Source organism: Anarhichas minor, unplaced genomic scaffold, assembly GCF_050575085.1.
Source record: "Anarhichas minor isolate MPS153535 unplaced genomic scaffold, ASM5057508v1 ptg000002l, whole genome shotgun sequence".
Lineage (NCBI taxonomy): Eukaryota > Metazoa > Chordata > Actinopteri > Perciformes > Anarhichadidae > Anarhichas > Anarhichas minor.
Window position 1 is genome coordinate 6,082,380 of NW_027466448.1, and position 10,214 is coordinate 6,092,593.

Genomic DNA, 10,214 nt, shown 5'->3' on the forward strand with positions numbered 1-10,214 from the left:
AGGGGATTTTCATTAAGTCCTCCAATCATGTCTATCCAGTTCTGAGTGGGCCATGATAGTAAGGTAAGTAAGCTCCTGAACTATCAAGTAGTGCTCTTTTGTGTCTATCTGTGCATCTTTGGTGACTCTCTGGCGTCAGGTTATTATATTACCGAGCTTCACCTGATTACGGTTTTATCTCCAGCCACAGCTGTTCCAAAGATTGTATGCTATTCTGTGACATCATTTGAGCCATGGGAGCCACGTCACCCAGCTGCCAGAAGAACAAAAAAAAAAAGACACTACCACTGTGTGTGTAGAGTGGTAAATCAGCTGAAAAGCTTCTAACATGTGAGCGCGCGTGTGACTATGCTTTTTATATAAAGTCAGAATAATCAAGTACAAGATTCAAACGTATGACCCAATAAAGATATTTCAAAGGACAGGCATGGCTGTGTGTACAAAGCTTTGCTCTAATGCTATGATTGTTGGCAGCCCTGTGGATCGAGGGTCTCTAAATCCCTGACTCCAGTGGTCAGTCCCGATTCCCTGTCTCTGAATCTAAAGAGCTTAAAGGCTCTGAAGCTCTTTGTAATTATTTTTAAAGGTTTATCTAGCATGATTTGTCTTGACATCTTCAATTAAAGGTAAGCCTCCGTGCTTTCCAAGGAGAGCACGCAGGTTTTGTTTACATTGTAAAGTTCCTCCTAAAATGTGTTGTTGCCTAAGCTACAGGATGAAGGAATGTTTGACCTTGTTAAACAGTTACAAAGGTAGTTTTGTAAATGTTATCTCATGCAAACTGTGCACAGTCTGCCCACATGCAAAAAATCGAGCCGCCATTTCTATGTCAGGCAGGGTGCTCGGCAGATTCTTCAGAAAAGCCTCGGCTCTCATAGAAACAATTTGGACACAAGCTGAAACATAATGAGGAGTGAAAGTGAATGTTGCAAAGGTCTCTAAGAACTCATACATATTTTCGGGATGAATTGTGTTTTGTGTTTATTGCCACTTTGTTATTTTCACTGTAAAAGGTGCAAATAACAGGAAACAGAAAGTGAAGGGAATTACAAAGAACATTTAAATGTAAATGCATATACTTTGTATATGAATTGCTAGTTGTGCCCCTTAGGATGAGTATGTTGCGTATATTCGGGTGTAAAAAAATGACATTGTGGATGTGCTCCCTCATAACTATAGGCTGTACAGAAACATGTCTGAACCATGTGCATAGATCTCACATGGATGAAATAGTGTGACAGTTCAGGTGTCCAGCTTAGTCAGCATCCCGAACTGCAAAGGCTGGGACAATTTTGGTCGGAAGCGCTGCACACTCTGAAGGCTGTCAGCACAAAAGAGTGAGGAAAACACTCCATTTTGCACCTTTTCAAAGAGGTGAGGCTCAAGTAGCTCAAAGCAGCATCAGCTCATCATAGAGGGAGAGAGAGGTGATCTCCAAGATGGAATCGAGTTTAGTCTCTGCTCTGTCCTGCCTCCAGGGTTGTCTACACTCAGCTCAACAACTTTTTTTTTTTTAGCACTTAACAACCTTGTGTGCTCTCAATTACAACTCTGTCATCGGTGAATCACGGTGAATTTTAGAGGAGTAATCATACAACGTATGGATATGTACCGAGTCTAAGGTCTGCAACGTGACGGTGCAGATCTCGTGGCATTGTCCCCACGTTACTCTGCACCGTGCTTAAAACATCGCCCTGCTATCAGACAAGCTGTCGTCTTTGAGGTAGTCTGTAACTCCAGAAAAACCATGCTGCAGCGCTCTATGAGCATCTACCTAAAGCAGAAGAAGCTTGATGATTTTAAAGCACTGGTAAAATCAAAGAAACTGAGTCTCCCCTCCCGTCCTGGTCCCTCCAGGTAAGAATAAGCCCTATGAAGTAGTTATATCACATACTTGCCTATCTTGGACAGGTATGCAAATTCAAAGGGGGGCAATAGTGTCTGTGGATTTCTTTTTTTTTTCTAATGTGAAGGTAGTGGAGTTACAAATGTAGAGGTGCTGCTAGAAATCCTCTCCTGGCTGACAGCTTTTAAACTGAAACCTTATCTGTCTGAAGCCGCCACACTTTCTGTCTCACCCAGGTGGCTTTGATGGATTGGTTGGAAAAATGCAAAAGCCACATCCTGTCACAAACAAGTTTTTTTTTTTTTTCAAATGTGCTAAATGAAAAAAAAAAGTACGAGATTTTAAGATCAGCGGTCAAATGCAGACCGGCCACATCTTTTTGAAATCAATGACCCAAAGTCTCAATCTATCCAATTACTTGATGGTGATTGGTCTCTCTGACAGCTGTAAATGTGATGTGACGCCACTATCGCTGAGACCTCTAGGTGGTAGCAGAGGTCTACAGAGATCCTGTCAGGCGCGTCTCTGCTGATGGGACCTCTACTGCACCACGCTGAGACAGCCCCAGTGAAAAGGCTCGCGTGACCACAGAGAGCAACAACAGTATCGTCCACAGACAAAGGGATGAAAGGATCGAAAATAAGAAAAAAAAAGGCACAGAGGCCTTTGATTCAAGCTGATATACAGTGGACTTTATTTCACCCTGTTTCTTTCAGTCTTTACCGCCTCTTCTTTATTCTCTTTCACGCTCCTCTCTCTTGCCCTCTTTCATTGTTCTCACCTAGTCACCATGCAATCTTTTAGAAAGTCATCCCGGTTTTTTAATGTCCTCATCGATGGGGTGTGCAAATCGAGCAAATGCACTTTTGCTGAGCCGTTTGGGGGATACACTACGGCGCAGTGTTCTGAAGGTGTGGCCCTCCCGTCAGTATCACTTGATAAAAATAGAGTGCCGGCTTCCTGCTGGGAAGACACCATTAAACAAATGACTTTTTAGCCCCGAGCTGACTTTGAAAAACATTGTGGGTTACAGTGTACGCTATTAGCGCAAAGAACACCGTCACTTTGTTTTATCTTTCGTCGCTTCTCTCCTCTAGGCTGTACTTGTTTCTGGCTTAGAACGTCCTTTATACATTTTAACAGATGCCAGTGTCGGCTTTTACATTCTTGATCAACAGTCAAAATGACACTAGTGTGGGAGAAGGTACAGCGGTTTGATCTAGCCGTCTGCTTCACAGACGCTGCTGTATATTCCCATTGAACAATGCGGCATGCTATATTAAAATATCAAAGGTAATACAAGTTTAAAAGTGTTGTAATTGACATGTAGAAAAAAAAAAGTTACAAGAAGTTGTGTTTTTGTTGTCAATAGAATGGTGGATTGCATGGAAAGTTGTCCAATGCTCTCAAACACTTGCGGGGAGGGCGCCCTCACTTATGTGAAGAGGAAGAGAAAACATAATATGAACACATTTTCTTCTCATACATAATGCCTCCCTGCTTGTCAAGCCAAATTTGTGACTTGTTTCATCTTGGAAATATCACTGAATCCAAGTAATCAGGAGACTGACAGAATAAACACAACCAAATTTATTTATATAAGCGCTATGTATTTCAAAGACTTTTTCACAGCAGCAAACATTTTTCTTTCGCCGTCAAGAAGTTTCGTATTAGTGAAAGAAAGGCAGCATCAGCATAAACAAAGCGCTGAAGCCTTAACGGATGATAAATGGCACTAGATGTAATTAGTAGAGAGGAAACACCTTATTGCTCCTCTCTTAGTTCATGTGACGTTTTAAAGGAGGGAAATTAAACACATTAATTAGTAACAGCTCTGATGTTCTCCTATTTTTAAAACTGATGAAATAAGTTCAAGTGTCCAGTGCTACATTGACATTTTTTACAAAGTCAAATGCTCGAAGCTAGAGCGATGCACAAACCCATTTTATTATTATCAACATTACTATTTTCCTTCTGAAAAGCAAAATAGGCTTTGATTGCATTTCAGCTTTCAATTTTCACGGCGGGAAACAGAGAATCAGAGAGACACCCATAAGACTACAGGACGAAATGATCTAATGAGTTACTTCTCGAAGCGTCAGGAGCTTACATAGTCAAGCAACAATAGCTCCTCTCTCTAACTTCATCAAAAATGTAATTCTCTTACTGCGGAGGACATGCCGAGCGTCTCTGTTCTTGTGCCAGCAGCATTGTGTGCAGGACCAGGTGATAATTCACGCTTCGTAGGCTCTACAGCTTTTCCATTATGCTATGGGTTGAAAAGGTTCAGGGTGGCATATTGCGGTGCAAATTGCAGGCAAAAGCATGACAGAAGTGAGTGGAATCAATTACAGCGAGTATGACACATCAAAAGAATGAGGGAAGTAAGCTACCTTGATAAGAAAATAAGTCATGTGTCAGATGACAACTCGCATTCTTCGAAGACAAGCTCCTGGACATTTGTAACTTATTCCTCACTTTCTTCACAGTTAATCTTTCTAAGAGGAGATATGCTGTACAGTAGTCATGAGGCAATAGGAATTTGAGGCAAGTTAATTAAGTGTAACATACAGCAGGAGGGAAGGCTGTTAGTGAGACAAACCCTATTGAATTAAAAAGAAAGTCCCTTGTGGTTACCACGTCTTGTTTCATGGACATGGAACAAGATAGTGAGGGAATTATACCAAGTTGCTGGTGTGAGACCATACTTCTTGGTAATTCAAATTCAGTTCAGTTGAATAATTGATTCAACTCTGTTTTAACTGTTCATGTAAATGTAAAAAAAAGCTTTGAAAAGTGAACCTGCACGCTCTCAGCAGACTCTGACTCTTGAGATCCAAACCACATAGAGTCCTTATATCCTACTAATGCTAAAACCACTAACATTTACACTAATGATATATGGTGCAGCATATTATGTGCATTGTACAAGTAGAGGATTTGAGACATGGCAGATATAGTAAGTATGAGTTGCATAAACAAAGTTCAGAAGTGTAAATAAGGTTGATATTAATGATATATGAACCTACACAAAGAAATAGTCTGATTGGTGAAGTAAAATGAAAAAGAAAAAAAGGTCGTGGGTGCATATGAATTCACTCACTTTGCTATGAAGCCCCTAAATAAGATGTGGTGCACTCAGAAGTCACATAATTAGTTAAATAAAGTCAATCTGTAATTGGTCCAAGTGTCACTTGATCTGTAAACATGATCTAAGGGACAACCATTAAATCCATTATTACAAAATGGAAAGAATATGGCACTACGACAAACCTGCCAAGAGAGGACGGATCTTCAAAGAGACCAATGATAAATCTGAAGGAGCTGGAAAGCTTCACAGCGGAGATTGGCGTATCTGTCCATAGGACCAATTTAAGCCGTACGCTCCACAGAGCCGGGTTTTATGGAAGAGTGGCCATAAATAAGCCATTGCTTAAAGAATACAAATAAGAAATCATCTTTGGAGTACACCCAAAGGCATGTGGGAGCCTCCAAATGGGGTTTCTTATTTCATTTTTTTTCTCAGAAGGAGTTGTACAATTCTGAACATTAATATAGCCGCAGCAACTATTTGCAATGTAAAGATTGATTGATTTCATTGATTCAGATTTGGACAAAACTGGTGGACAGGCATATCAACATCGCCCCAAGAGCATGAAACACAACATTAATTGTTCTGCTCTGTTACTATGACCATTGGTGAACAGATTGCGAGTTGTAGTCAAGAACCAGAACACTTTTAATGCTCCCTGGCATTGATATAAATCTCAGGAGCGCTACTGAAGGGACAGTGCACCATTCATCCACAAGTTATTCCTTTATGTTGTGTTTTGATGATGGTGGTGGAGGGTGCTGTCTAAAAGCTGGTGACTGCAAAAGGTCGTAATTAGAGATACAAATAGTATAAGAGTCATTTTCTTAACATTGCTAGGGCAGGTTTCAGTAAGCTTACTGTGGCAGGTTTGCAAATCTCCCTGCGATATCTGAAGATCTGTAGAATCAGTTCTGTCAACAAAGAGATGTCTGAAGTCTTCTACCTGACTGTTATCATCATGTTCAGCTGTCCAGCTGAGAGGAACAGAGAGCAGTGCCCAGACACTGCTCTCAAGAACGAAAAAAAAAAACTGAAATCCCAGAAAAGACTACAAATACTCCTGCTGTGAGAACAGCGGTACCTTCACCAAGCAAAACCTATTTTCTCGCAAGATCTCGGCGACATGGGCACAGGCACTTTTGACGTTTTCTAACCAACTGCCTGCAGCTGCCCGATGTTATAACTGTGTTCACTTTCTTGCCAGCAGGAAAATCAGATCTGTCTGTATATATACTGTGTATATATATATATATATAATTTATTTTATTATTATTATTTTGCTTTTCCTTTCTGGATGATTATGCTGCTTTGCCTTTGCTTAGCCAGCATTATGTTTTCAGCACAACTGAATTGGACTGCTGATATATCCAAAAAATGTATCCGGCTACTCTGCCACAACCTGCTGTGAAAGTTGTGGCCTATACCTCAGATGCATACTGCGCCTTTAGTGCCGATGTGTCAGTTCAAGTACCGGCTGCTCAGCTGCTAATGTGGACCATGTCGTTTCAACCCTGACGTGACGATGGGGCGGAAAGGGTGCTGAACATTAATCGTAGTCTAGGGCTTATTTGGGAGCACTTTTGCTGACTTGCAAGTCTCTCACGGGCTCCCTCTTAGCTGTGGTGGCTGCCACTGGCTCAGCACATCAGGAGCTCCAACCGGGCACTAACCTGTTGCCCATATTGGGAGTTTCATGCTCCACAAACATGCGTCATGGTTGCAGCTAATGCGAACCTAAACACCAGTCTTGAAAATATATTGTCCGTGTTAGAAGAGCAAAAGGCAGAGTGGGGCAGTGTGGAGTGAAAGGACCGACAGATGCAAGCACTTTGCCTGTGCGGGCTTAAAGGGCACTCTTTCTTAAGAGGCTAAAATATGCCCTGATGCCCAAATACCCCTGTTACATGTGCATATACTTTGCATGAGCATTGTACTGATGCAACTTCCCCCTCTCTCAAGATATATGGTGATAGTTGCTGGTTTTCACCTCTGTCTAATGTGCAAATTATCGCTCACCTTGCTGTCTTCAGACGCGATTGAATAATAGACGCCATGTGTAAACAAAATGTCAAAGCCAGAATGATAGCTGGATGAAGATAATGAGCACTGCGGAGAGGGATTAATAACAGTGTTCTTCGTATCTACATTAAAGGTGTAGTAGTCCGATGTGTTTCCTCGTGTTTGAATTAGTTTGGCTGATGAAAAGCTGGTGGCACAAAGTGGGAGAATCCTGCCTTTTATATCCAGTAAAATGTTACGTGACAACATCATGGGGAGCAGTACATCATTCCACATAGAGAAAGTAACTGGTCAACATGACAGCTGACTTTGTTTTAGACACTCTCTACTGCCATGTTGACACACACAGATCCATCAGTCTGGGAAAGAAGCATCAGTGTCCGGCATGTGGGCAAAGAATACAGATGGACAGAGAGGAGAGAGGAGAGGGTTTTTTTTTGTCTTTGTACGCCTGGGTGTTTCTGGCTGACATTTATGAAGTAACATTCACACCTGCTGGTCTGCTGTGTTCACTGCATTCCTCCACTCATTGAATTACAGCACACATTCCAGGTTTTTTTTTTTTGTATGTCTATAGTCACAAAAGTGTAGGAGGTGGAAGGGTCACAGAATATGTGTGGCGGAAGAATAATGAGACTGGCTGAAGTACAGTAAGACATTTTCTGGAAAATATTTATTTGTGCTGGAAGGCACAGCAAATACTTGTATGGAATTTTGATGGAAATATGTCGATGCGAACAGATCAGGGAGAAAATATAGAGTGAAAATATATATTGAGTGAAAAAGAAAGCTGAGACATAGAATAAAGCCAAACTACAATATATAAATACATTATTATTCAGCATTAAAATTACAAAGAACACAAAAAGTTACATTTATCCCACCAGTCACTTTTTTGCTATGGAGCTCACGGTTATGTATTTGTGCTGGGCTCTTTGGCTTTTTGCTGACTAAATCGCTCCTGATGATATACTTATTTCCTGAAAGGTAGGCTGCATAACATGTAAGAGCACAGTTGTTGTGGATAGATCCCAGAATCAGAGACGGTGTATTGCCAAGTATGTTACAAGGAATGTGGCTTGGCGATTGGTGCGTGACAATAAACAAAGTGCAATAGTAACATCATTTAAACATAGAAAATATTACTATAAACAAACAAATAATGATTATGTTTAAACATTTCCAACTTTTCCCTTTAAGTTAAAAGTTTGCACGTAAAAATTCCCTATTCAGCATAAAATGTAACACACAAATTTGGGGACTATGCTTAATATTACTGTCAGTGCACAGGATTGGACCAGCAGCCCTTCATCACATTCACCAGCTCGTATTACTGTACGAAACCACCTTTAGATATTGCTTTTCCACAATAACCTTGTATGTTTTGCCAGTACGCATCTTTCTGTGTAGCTAAGCACATTCTAATACCTATATTTTACTTGTTCAAAAATGACAGCATGATTCGGCGTTTTAGATATTTAGTTGTATAAGTGTCCTGGATGTTGTAGAAAACAGTGGGCTAGGTTCCAAATTACCCACTGGGCATAGGGCGACAAAACAAGCTGTGCTCTGGAGAGAGCTTGTAATAGATTGCAGTGATTCCCCTTGGACATGCTGTCGAGCAGGTGGCGCCTTTGCTGGTGCAACACACGGCAATGAATTTACCATTTCCTGCCCCACCATCTGACTATAAATCATACAGTCTGAAAACACATTTTTAATAACCAGAGAGGCAATTAAATAAAATTTAGATGAGAGTCGGAGATAACTCTCTTTGCGGGTTATTTTTCTCATTAACCTAACACACACATACTTGCACGCACACACGCATGAGCAATCCAAGGTCCATACATTTTGTTAGCTTACATTCATGTGGTATATTTAATAATGCAATTCAATAACATCGCACAATATAGCAGACAGATTCAATTCTCTTCCAGTACACGGTGGCATATATATATACGGTGTTATGTATAACACATACACAAAGCTATGGGTTTCTGCTGTTACGCATTGACCGCTGGTGGCGGTGACGCACCATTCAAATTAGCAATGTGCCAATTAAAGATGGAGAGGAGCGCAAACTAAGTTAAATATTGTAGGCAACAACTGAACAAAAATGCCAAGCTAGTGATTTTATTGTATTCAAAAGTCCTCAGGGTACCTTTAATTTAGTGAAATGATCAGTTCACTTTCGTTCTTTCTGTAAAAATATATATGTACGTTAAAAAAGTTTGAAGTTTGCCTTTTTTTTAAATAATAAAATGTATAAAAGGACATCACTGTTAGACGCTGAGTTTCATTTGTCTCAAGATATTTTCTTTCATTTGCACTGAAATATATCAATGCCTGCATCGTCATAATTAAAAGGGCATTGTTAAACTGATGTAGCAGATGTTGTAGGTTGTGCTACTGTGTCATATCAGAGAGAAGAAAAAGAAGGTCCTCAAATGCCCACAGTACAAAGAGCCTCCTCCCTGCAGTCCAGCTGATAAAATCACTTATTTCTGCCCTGCTGGAACTGCCTACAGCAAGAGCCACCTGTTCATGACTGGATGTTTTCCTCTTTCTGTAAAGTCACACCCTCACAGGTGGCTAATCCCCGTGGACCTCAGACGGTCACCAGTACTGGTCATATGTTCCCCCGCTTCTCTGACAGTGAGCCATTAAAGCTATTAGCTGTGGAAGCCAATGCTGAATGAGGCCTGGTATTGCATACTTGCTGCTACTTGAGAGATAATGATATCAATCTTGACAAAGAGAAAGAAATGTGCCTTCAGCATATGGTAAATATAATATTTATTAGTACGAACAAGTCAGTGCAGTTGAATTCCGTTGCTTTTTCCTGCCATTGTTGCCAATCTAATGATTGTTGAAGACACAAACATTTGACAGAGCTTGGCATGAAAGTGTTTTATCAACAAGTAATATATTTTAAATATTCTTCTCTGTTTGTAGTTTGCTCTTCTTCTCTATCAAGGGACATCACTGCACAAACACCGGTGTTTCAGTCCAGGGATGTGCTTCGGTTCATCTTGGATGGCATCCACCGTAATTAGTTCCTCAGCAGAGCCGGTGCATCCGCAGGCTTAATGGGCAACAATCAATGCCAACACAAACAGTGTGTCTCTTCTTGTGTGCTGCTAAAAACTGTCTGTTAGATAAGATTATTGAATCCCTTCAAAGTGTGCGTTTGTCTTGCTGCTGCGCCGGATATACTGATGGAAATACTAAACAGTTTACAGCTTTGTTCTA